Source organism: Onychomys torridus, chromosome 4, assembly GCF_903995425.1.
Source record: "Onychomys torridus chromosome 4, mOncTor1.1, whole genome shotgun sequence".
In the NCBI taxonomy this organism is placed as follows: domain Eukaryota; kingdom Metazoa; phylum Chordata; class Mammalia; order Rodentia; family Cricetidae; genus Onychomys; species Onychomys torridus.
The window spans coordinates 67,345,069-67,356,485 of NC_050446.1; the positions used below are offsets into that span (position 1 = coordinate 67,345,069).

Consider the following 11,417-nt stretch of genomic DNA (forward strand, 5'->3'; position numbering starts at 1 on the left):
CTATCCAGGTTTCATCTCAGCAGCACTACACACACCCTCTCTGCAGATACTTCTTGCAGCTTTGAAACTGCCACATTGTTTCAAAATTTGTTCGGCGTGTTGTTTAGTCTCCTTCTGGATGATGCGCTCCTGATGAAAGCAAAACCTGAGTGTCCTCCTTATCCTTGTACGGCCTCAAGCATGATGCCTGGTGGTACCCAAGGCCCAAGCAAGCCCTGTGCCCACGGCTTCAGCTCTGTGCTAGTGCTGCCCTCCAGTGGCACTGGGACCATAATGGCTGCTTTCTCTAGTGCTCAAGGGTAACCTTTCCACCTCCTCTAGCCCATCCACTACCAGGCTGTCCCTAGGACACATCTCTGTGGGATGTGGTGAAGGAAGGACCTTGTCTCCCAATGATCATCCTACCTGGGTTTGAATGACCAGGCCCTGAAAAAAATTAAGCTTCATGTCAGAAGTCACCGGACTATGATATGGTATCTATCTCTACAAAGTTCCCTGCCGGGGACAAGCCAGTCCGACTCTATTTTATTGATGAAACCACTAAGACCCAGCCCCAGAAAAGGTAAAATTGTCTGGCCTGGAACTGGAGAGATAGTCTGGGGGTTATGAGCACTTGTTCTTGCAAAGGACCCAAATTCGGTTCTCAGCATCTACATTGGGCTGCTCACCCACAATGGCCTGCTCCAGCTCCAAGGGATCTGACACCCTCTTCTGGCCTCTACAAACACTCGCGCACACACATGGCATACACAGAAATAAAAAAATTTTTAATTGCCTGCCCTAAGGTACCTGAAAGCCTTCATCCTCCACCCTGCCTGAGCACAGGGTAGCTGCATCTTGCAAAACATGCACTTGCAAGTGGAAAACCATCCCACATAAATCCGCTCCTGGCATGGTATGTTTCTGCTTTGAGGCCACTTCTTCTTTTCCTGACATTGTCACTAATATTTCACTGAGTCTCTGCTGGAAATTAGCAGCACGGTTCCAGCGTCTGGTAGCATCTCGCTCCCTTCCCGGAGTTACTGATTTTTCGGGCTCCTGATTCAGCACCACCACTGATAGAGCATTCGGATGACATCATCATGAAACAGGTAAGAGTGACAGTGACTGTGACTGCGGACAGAGGCAAGCTGGTGGCCAGATTTGCCCGCAGAATTTACAAATGGCAACACCCGTAAACAAGAGTGCATGCGCTAAAGAAGGCAGCTGTCCAGGTTTAATGACCCTCGGCCCCTGTGCCTGTGGCGGGTTTGCAGTCCCCAACCAATAACCCACTTAGTGCCTCCAACTCTAGAAACTTGGGCAACGGTTGGGGGGATGTTTTCGGTGGTTTTGTTTGTTTTAACAGGGTGGGGGGGAGTTGTATCGTGATCAACTTCACACAAGCAACTTACACCTTGCCAAAGCTACTTAGAGTAGCCTCGATTCTCAGGAAGATCTCTCTGGTTGTGCGCTTACCACCACCACCCCCAAGAAGGTGGGATATAAGAGCACCACCCCAAGAAGGTGGGATATAAGAGCACCACCCCAAGAAGGTGGGATATAAGAGCACCACCCCAAGAAGGTGGGATATAAGAGCACACTCAGCAACAAAAGAGAAACCTGGCAAATTCCAGCCATGCCAGGCTGTGTGGGTGTCAGTGGCTACTGAAGTCCTCCGCATATAATTTGGCTGGCCTAGCTCTGCCAGGACAATTGCTGCTGCTGCTGCTGCTGCTGAAGAAGAAGAAGGGGTCCACCACCCCGGTGTGGAGCCAGAGGGGCTTTAGATACATGTTGGGTGGAGGAGGGTAGAAAGAGGCCATACATAGGATGGGGGACCGTCTGAGTTTGAAGTATGTGCAAGGTTATCTACATTCCCACATTGCCAAAAGGGGCTTATCAACCCAGCCTCTGTGGTTTGTCCTTTTGCTCTTCCCTGGCCAAATACTGGCCAAGTATTGCGTCCAGAAGTTCCCTTACCTAGCTCCAAAAGAAGTATGGCCTCTCCTCCACTCTAGGAAAGAGAGGGAAGGGGTAGCCAGGCGGAGCTCTGAACCAACTGGTTTTGCTTGCTTATAACTTTGAGCAAGCCCCCTGGAGACTCCCTGAGCCTCAGTTTCTACCTCTATAGTACCATCTTCTCCCCAGAACTAAGTCAGGTGAATCACAAGGATGGCCCTACTGAGGGAGAGCAGGATCCCACTTCTGACTTTTCACCCTCTGGCTCTGAGCTGGGTCTTGCCTGAAGGGGAAGTGGACCAGCTCCTGAGGCCTCTTCACTCCCAGCTGCCCCACTCAAGCCTGCTTCTCCCTGCTGCCCTGCTCCCAATACAGTAGCAGAGAAACAGGTGCACTTGGTTGCAGGACATCGAAGGCCACACTTATCCAGTCCCTTGTTACCCAAAAGCATCAGCTAGGGCAAAGGCCATGGCCAGGGCTAGGACTTGCTGCCTGGAGGAGAGGAGCCTTACTTCCCTTCTAGACCTCAGCTTTCCCCTCTGAAAAATGGGATGCCTTGGGTTCTCCTGCTGCCCCAACCTCCGCTGCCTTACATGGCAGAACTTCTGTGCTGTTACGCCGTTATGAACCCCTCTACTGACCTTCTGCCGCTCGGAGCCACTCAGGTCCTGCCATCTTCAGCTGTGACTCTCCCCACCCTCATGTTCCTTTTCTCTCACCAGCCTCACATCTGTCGGGTCCCGTTGGCAGGGTTCCGGTTTGGAGTATGTGGTGGTTTGGATGAGAATGGCCCAAGGCTCATACATTTGAAATATTGGTTGCCAGTGGGTGGAGCTGTTTGAGAAGAATTAGAAGACGTGGCCTTGTTGGAGGAGGTGTGTCACTGGCGTGGGCTTCGAGACTTCAAAAGTCCACACCAGGCTGCCTCGCCCTCTCTCTGCCTGCTAGCTGGGGATCGTATGTGAGCTCTTGGAACTGCTCCAGTGGCCTGCCTGCCTGCCACCATGCTCTCCACTGCGATATTCATGGGCCAATCCTCTAACGCCGTCAGCAAGCCTCCACACTGAATGCTTTGTTTCGTAAGTTGCCTTGATCATGGTGTCTTCTCACAGCAATGGAACAGTAACTGAGACAGGGTGCATGCCCAATAAGGAACACCATGTCCCCATGTGACCTTTTAAGGAGAATTCCCTATGTCTATGCACAATTGAGCAGACACGGGCTTAAATTCAGATGCATTATGGGAAGGGACATGAGCAGTAAGGAAAGGCCCTCTTAATCCAACCCTGATAACTCAACCACAGCCCTAGCAGCCAAACTCCGCCTTCTCTTGCACCCATAAGGGAAAACTCCAAACACTTCCTGTGGCCCTGAGTGCCCTCACTCATGCAGCTTGCTGTCAATCTTGACAGTTGGTTTCTTTCTAATCTGTACCATGATTTACTTCCCTGAGAATAGTTGCCCTGCTGCTTTGCAATCTGTGTGAGTCTTTCAGTTCCCTGAATAAGAGTTCAAGATCGGGCTGGAGAGATGGCTCAGAGGTTATAATTCTTGCTTGATAATTGTTTTGTTACATGTAATTTTACTATGTAAAAGTTAAAACCTTCCTTTAAAAAAAAAAAAAAAAAAGAAAGGAAGGAAGAAAAAAGAAAAGGGGAAGTGCTGTGGATATCGCTCTGTATGAATAAAAGGCTGTTTGGCCAGTGGCCAGGCAGGAAGTATAGGCAGGACAAGAGAGAAGAGAATTCTGGGAGGTGGAAGGCCAGGGCAGGGAGACACTGCCAGCCATTGCTATGACAGGGAAGATGTAAGGTACTGGTAAGCCATAAGCCACGTGGCAAAGTATAGACTAATAGAAATGGATTAATTTAAATAGAAGAACTAGATAACAAGAAGCCTGCCACGGCCATACAGTTTGTAAACAATGTAAGTCTCTATGTGCTTACTTGGTTGGGTCTGAGCGACTGTGGGACTGGCAGGTAAGAGATTTGTCCTGACTGTGAGCCAGGCAGGAAAACTCTAACTACTAATGGCTGCTCTTCCTGAGGTCCTGAGTTCAAGTCCCAGCAACCACATGGTGGCTCACAACCATCTGTAATGAGATTCTGGCGCCCTCTTCTGGCCTGCAGGCAGAACACTGTATAATAATAAATAAATAAAATATTTTTAAAAGTTCAAGATCTTGGAAACACTCATCCCATATTCAGACCACAGGCAAAACCTCCTCCAGGAAGCCCTTCTGGGCTAGGAGGGAAACCCTATGAGACCTAAGACAGTATTAGAGGCTTCCCAGAGTCTCCCGAACAGCCCTTCCTCCATTGAGGTGATGCCCATGTGTTAGTCCAAATCAAGTACATCATTTCTCCAGGGAATCAACCACCTCTGAAGGACCCCAAGGATCACCTACTATGGCCACAGGTGCTGGAGACAATTGCTCAGTCAAGGGGTGGGTGGCATGTGCCAGCCCTGACTATACCCAGTTGTCTTCTGGGTCACATGCAGCCTCTGGGCCTCCCCTTCAACCATGCGTACACAAAAGCCCTGAAGCTGCATAGGCCAACCCCTGCCCACACTGGCATCCCCTTCCACGGGTCAGTGAGCACAACCCTAGACTTACTCACCACACACTGAACAACTGGTATATTTACTCGGTGGTCAAATGGGTAAAATCAGAGCCCAGACATCAAAATCTAAAAATGAGCCAGGTATGGTGGCATAGGCCTATAATCCCAGCAAGTCAGGAGGCTGAGGCAGGAGGATCATGAGCTGAGGATTTAAAGTCTCCTAGAAGTTAAGTTCTGAACCTCCTCAGCCCAGCAACCATTCATTCTGCTTCATGCAACACCACCTTAACAAAATCACCCCCCAGTCACCAGCCAGCCACCATTTCCTCAGCACAGACTGGGGGGAAAGATAAAAATCTAACAAAAACAAAGCAAAAATATCCCAGAGCCTGGAAGTATGGCTCCCCAGTTAGGAGCAGTTGCTGCTCTACTTGAGGACTCAAGTTCAAATCCCAGCACCCCCACAGTTTCTCACAACTGTCTATAGTTCTAGTTTCAGGGGATCGGATAGCCTCTTCTGGCCTCTGGGGGCACCTGAGCACATGTGTGCACAAACACACCACACATACACATAACAGTAAATATTTTTTAAAGTTACTGGCATTTTTGTTCTGTGTAATAAGTAAGATAACCAATGAGGTAGGCATTTCTGTTCTCAACCCCCACCCTTTAGGACCAAAAATGTGGGTTAAAGCAGTTTAATTTGCCCAGAAGGGTGGTACACACTTGTAGTCTCAGAATCTCAAAGCTCAGGAAGTGGAGGCTAAAATTCAAGGCTTTCCTCAGCTACACAGTAATTTGGGGGCTAGCCTGGACTACCTAACACCTATCTCAAAAACAACAAAAGAGGGATTGAACCTGAACTTCCTTCCTTCCTTCCTTCCTTTCTTCCTTTCTTCCTTCCTTCCTTCCTTCCTTCCTTCCTTCCTTTCTTTCTTCCTTTCTTTCTTTTTTTGGTTTTTTTGAGACAGAGTTTCTCTACATAGTTTTGGTGCCTGTCCTGGATCTTGCTTTGTAGACCAGGCTGGCCCTGAACTCACAGAGATCCGCCTGGCTCTGCCTCCCAAGTGCTGGGATCAAAGGTGTGTGCCACCACCGCCCTGTGAACGAACTTTCTAGGGTCACATGGAGCTGGGAACTGTCAATTTTCTCCTTCCCTCTAAGAGAGTGGAAATAAACATCGGTGGAGTTTGTGAAAACGGAGCTAAATAGGTAGAGTGGGCATGGATGACTGAAAATGAATTTTTAAAGTGAAACAGCCGAGAAAGCAGACAAAATTGCTTTCAAAATGCAGGGGAAATGGGGAACTCTCCCCGGGGTGCACGACCTTATCAAGCCATGGACTGATGGCTGTAAACATGGATTTCCAGTCAGATTCCTTTCTGCTGATGCCCGTGGAATGTAGAGAAGCTTAGAACAGCTTTGCCTGATAAATGCATAATTGCCGGGAAACTATTTCTAAATTAGAAGTCCAAAAGTCTGACGGGAAGGTGGGAGGTAGAAATAGAATCTAAGATACTCACTTTGGAGGCTGCTTTGATGGTTCACAGACGACAGTGATAGATAAGAAAAGGGGGCCGAAAACAGTGTGTGTGTGAGTGTGTGTGTGTGTGTGTGTGTGTGTGTGTGTGTGTGTACATGTGCATGTGTCTGTGTGTGCTCTTAAGAACACTCTAGCATGTATATGTGTGCATGCATCTGGGAGGCCAAAGGTCAATACCATGGCTTCCTCAGGAGCCATCTGCCTTGTGTTTTAGAAACAGGATCCGTCACTGGCTTGGACAGTCAGGCTGGATGGGCCGACCAGTGAGAACCAGGGACCATTCTGTCTGTGTCCCCAAGTCTGGGATTACAAGCACGCACAGCCATGCACACCATGCACAGCTCTTCTCCATGGGTTCTGGGGGTCAAACTCGAGCCTTCATCCCTGCAGAATAACTACTTTGCCAACTGAGCCATCTCCCCAACCAACTAAAGAAAAAAAGATGTACTTAATTTTTAATTATGTGTATGTGTGTGTATCTGTGTAGGGGTATGTGCACCTGAGGGCGGATGCCCAAGGAGGCCAGAAGAGGATTTTGATTCCCCTGAGCTGCAGTTATAGGTAAGCAATCCAACTTGGGCACTGGAAACTAACTCTGAAAAGCAGGAATCAACCTTAACCACTGAGCCATTCTCCACTCCCTTTCTTTCTTTCTTTCTTTCTTTCTTTCTTTCTTTCTTTCTTCCTTCCTTCCTTCCTTCCTTCCTTCCTTTCTTTTTTTTGTTTGTTTTTTTTCTGTTTGTTTTTTCAAGACAGAGTTTCTCTGTGTAGTTTTAGTGCCTGTCCTGGAACTCACTTGGTAGCCCAGGCTGGCCCCGAACTCACAGAGATCTGTCCGGCTCTGCCTCCTGAGTGCTGGGATCAAAGGTGTGCGCCGCCGCCGCCACCACCACCGCCGCCCAGCTCCACTCCCTTTCTTAAATGTCAGCTTTATTGGAATATAACTACATGCAAGTTCATATCTGTAGAATTGAAGTCCTGAAATATTTACTCATCCATCAATAACTGCACAACCAAGACAGTGACCGACACAGAAAATGATGAGGTAGTAAACATTTCATCATTCCAGAAAGTCAGCCTCAGCCACCCTGCTCAACCCAAGGTTGTATTTATCTATTCTAGAATTTTGTATAAATGTGCACTTTGGGTGTCGGTTCCTTTCCCTCGGTAAAATGTTTTGTGGTATTTTATGTGCATGGATGTTTTGCCTGTATGCATGCAGTGCCCTCCTCTGCAAGAGCAACCAGTGCTCTCAACCACTGAGGCAAGCGTCTCTCCAGCCCCAGTGAAAGTTTTTTGAGTTCCACCCACCTCTCTGTTTGAAGGACCAGCATTTCTGGCTTATTCACTGGTGTGCCCACCAGATTATCAAACAGTGTTCAGCTGCAGGAATGTCCAGGCCATAACTCCAATGGCACTCCATCATAGGAACACATCGCAATGTGCTGCCCACCTGCTTCTGATGGGGACCAGGATAGTCTCTGTGTTTTCTATTTGGAACAATACACTAGGTGGTCTGATGACAGGTCGGGAGGCGGGGCAGGGGATGCTGCCACCACTACAACAGCAGGTGTTCACCTCATTACAGGATGCAGATGGAGGAACTATAGCCTTGCCTTAGTCTGGGGTGTCTCACGAGCTCTTGGGCTTCATTTTTCTCATATGATCTTAATATGCCCACTAGCTCTGATGTACTTGGTAGGTTTATATCATCCCCTTCTACTTTTAGGGATAAACTGTTTATGGGTCTGTGCCACAAGGTGGTGCCAAACCAATTATGCCCTTGATATACCCACCCAGGTGCACAGCCATCCTTATCCTCAAAAGGAGTTGAATGGAGTCTCTCTGGACAAGGCACAGCCTGATGTCAACACTCAGCATCACTAAAGGGGTGCAGGATTGAACAGCAACAAGAGAGTCCAGATACAGCTGTTTGAATCTACTCATATACTGAATGCTTGGACCACAGTTGGTGAAACTGTCTGGGAAGGAGGTGTGGGGGTGGGCCCGTGCCATTTGTTAGTCTCTCTCTCTCTCTCTCTCTCTCTCTCTCTCTCTCTCTCTCTCTCTCTCTCTCCCTCCCTCCCTCTCTCCCCCTCTCTCTGCCTTGTGCTTATTGATTAGATGTGTGCTCTCAGCCACTGCACCAGCACCATGCCTACCTGCTGCCATGCTCCTTGCCATGGTCATGAACTCTAACCCTCTGAAACTGTGAGCCCCAAATTAAATGCTTCTCTTTATAAGTTGTCTTGGTCATAGTGTTTTGTCACATCAATTTAAAAGTAACTAAGATACCAGGACATGTTAGAATGGATCAGTCCAAAAAGCCTGATAACACCAAGTGCTAGTGAGGACTCGAAGCAACGGGAACTTTTTCTTTCTTTCTTTTTCTTTTTCTTTTTCTTTTTCTTTCTTTCTTTCTTTCTTTCTTTCTTTCTTTCTTTTTTCTTTCTTTCTTTCTTTTTCTTTTTCTTTCTTTCTTTCTTCCTCCCTCCCTTCCTTCCTTCCTTCCTTCCTTCCTTCCTTTCTTTCTTTCTTTCTTTCTTTCTTTCTTTCTTTCCTGTTGTTGTTGTTATTGTTGCTTGTTTGTTTGTTTGGTGGTGGGGTTCGAGACAGGGTTTCTCTGTGTAGCCCTGACTGCCCTGAAACTCACCCTGTAGACCAGGCTGGCCTTGAACTCACAGAGTTCTGCCTGCCTCTGCCTCCCAGGTGCTAGGATTAAAGGTGTGTGTCACCACTGCCCAGCTACAGCAGGAACTCTTATTCATGTGAGTGAGCAAGCAAAATAGAGAGTCATTTTGGAAAACAGATAAACACAATCTTACCATACAAGCCAGCAATCACACCCCTCAGTATTTATATCCAAATGACTTGAAAACACAACCACTGAAGGAAAAATAGCTTCTACAGAAACGTTTACAATAGCTTTATTCTCAGTTACTCCAAACCGGACGCAATCAAGATGCCCTTCAAAAGATGAGTAGATAGATGAAGTGTGGAATGTCCTATCCAAGAATGGAATTCTATTGGATTGTACCTCTCCACACCAATTCACATGCTTAAATCCGAATCCCTCTCCCCTTGTGGCTGTCTGTGTAAAGATGAAGACAAAGTTATAAACATATATGTACCTAACCACAAAGCCTTAAGAGATATAACGCAAAACTACCAGAATTGAGAGTGATCAGTTATAGTCATCTGTTCATTAAACTGAGGAGACTGGAATCTTTATTATTTGCAATCATTTTATCCATGAACATCTTGTATTTATTTAGGTCCTTGTCTCATTGACAGAGACAAAGTTCAGCAGTAGATCTTGCACATATTTTGTTAGAGTTATCCAGAACATTTCAGGGTGGAATTTTTTTTCTGGTATTTTGTTGCTTTTCATGTTGTTTGCTATTTCAAGTGGTACATTTTAAAAACCTCAATTTTCACTTATTTATTTCTACTTATAAAAATACAATTGATTTTTGTATTGATCTTATATTCTGCAGCCTTGCTTAACTCACTTATAAATTCCCATGACTTTTTAAAGCAGCATTATTAAGATATAAATCACACACCATATCGCCTACCCACTTAAAGTCCACTATTTGGTGATTTTTAGTGTACTCAGGACTCTAAGCGCATCACCACAATGGTTTTAGAATGTTTTCGTCATCCCAAGAAAAATGCCTTCCTATACTATCTGCCCATTTAGAGTATTCAAGTCGATGGCTTTTAGTATCTTTGCAGACATCAGCCACTTTTAGAATATTCCTCCAGCCAGTAAAAGACCTTCACCTCTGTCCCTTAGGTCATTTCTCATTTCTCCCAGCCTACTTCCAAGGCAAAAGCTGTGTGCCTTCTGTTTGCATAGACTGCTCTGTTCTAGATGCCGTGGAGAATGTTGTAAGATGTTGAACACACTGGGCCTAGTGGAAGTGGTTAGGTCCTTAAAGACACTGTCCTTAGAACAGATCTGTAATGTTCTCATGGAACTCTGCTTAATTTCCTTGAGAATGGGTTGTTATAAGAAGAATGGGTTGCAATCCTGAGTTCAATTTCCAGCACTTACGTGGCTCCCAACTGTCTATCATGGGATTTGATCCCTTTTTCTGGTGTGCAGATGTCCATGTAAATAAATAAATAAATAAACAAACAAACAAATAAACAAACCTAAAAAAGCTGGATGGTAGTGGTGCACTCCTTTAATCCCAGCACTCGGGAGGCAGAGGCAGGCGGATCTCTGTGAGTTCGAGGCCAGCCTGGTCTACAGAGAGAGAATTGATCTTTAAAATAATTTAAAAAGAAGAAGAGGAGAAGAAGTGATCCTCACTCTTTCCCCATCTCCATCTTCATCTTCTTCATGCCTTCCCTTGTTCCTTCACGATGTCATGATCTCCCACACTACAGTGATGCCAGCAGCCACAGCTGCACCAAGGGCCAAGCGGATGCTCCACCCTGCTCTTAGGAGTTCCCAGGCAGGTTTTGGAAACAGGGCTATGGTTTCTTTCGCATTTGTGGCTGTGAGTATCCCTCTAAGCATAGCTTTTCCCGCATCCTATATGTTTTGACACGTCAGCATTTCCTTTAAGTTACCTCAAATATTCTACATTCATATATCATTCTTCTTTGTCCTTCTGCTTAATCTCCAAGTCCCTGTGAGTTTTCCAGCTTTCTTTCTGTTGTTAATGTGTAGTTTCATTCTATTTTGGTTGGAAAATATACTCCTGTGGCCTAACACATGCTCCTTCGTGAGGTTCCCTGCACACATGAAAAAATGTCTATGAGTTGCTGGGTGAAGTGTTCCACATAAGTCAGACACGTTTAGTTAGTAGATGGCATTAGCATCTTCTGCGTTCCCCAGCAATTCCCTTTCGGTTGCTCTATCCATCACAGACAGTGAGACAGTGAGGTAGCGGAGGTCTCCAGCCATCACTGTAGGACTGACGTCACAGACTGAAGTGCTATGTTGAAGTTTCCTTTCCTATTGCTGTGATAAAGTAGCCTGGATGGCGGCACCATTCCCTGGTTTGGGGTCCTGAGCTGCACACAGCAGAGAAAGCTTGCTGATACTGAGCATGCATGCATTCATTTATTCTGTCCTGGATGGTGGCTATGACCAGCTATTTCAAGTCCCTGCCTCGATTTCCTTACAATGATGGAAGAACCTGGAATCATGAGCTAATATAAAAGTTGCTTTTTATCAGCATATTTTCTCATGTTAACAGAAAGAAAACTAGGATTTTTTTTTTTTATCATGGCTGACTGGAATTTAATTTCCCATGGACCCTATTCTACTTTAATAATAATTTTTCTTCCTTGTAAAAATTTTGTGTGGCAAAGCAGACATTTTTTTCTTTTAGTTGATAACACAAAATATG

The 11,417-nt window shown here is 46.1% G+C and overlaps 1 long non-coding RNA gene across 1 annotated transcript; it reads left to right on the top strand.

Moving 5' to 3' along the window:
- Nucleotides 1-2,838: 2,838 nt before the first annotated feature.
- On the top strand, nucleotides 2,839-8,109 carry LOC118582758. The gene is made up of 3 exons (XR_004944796.1): nucleotides 2,839-3,020; nucleotides 6,536-6,609; nucleotides 7,849-8,109. It is a non-coding gene; the product is annotated as an uncharacterized LOC118582758 (long non-coding RNA).
- Nucleotides 8,110-11,417: the final 3,308 nt, after the last annotated feature.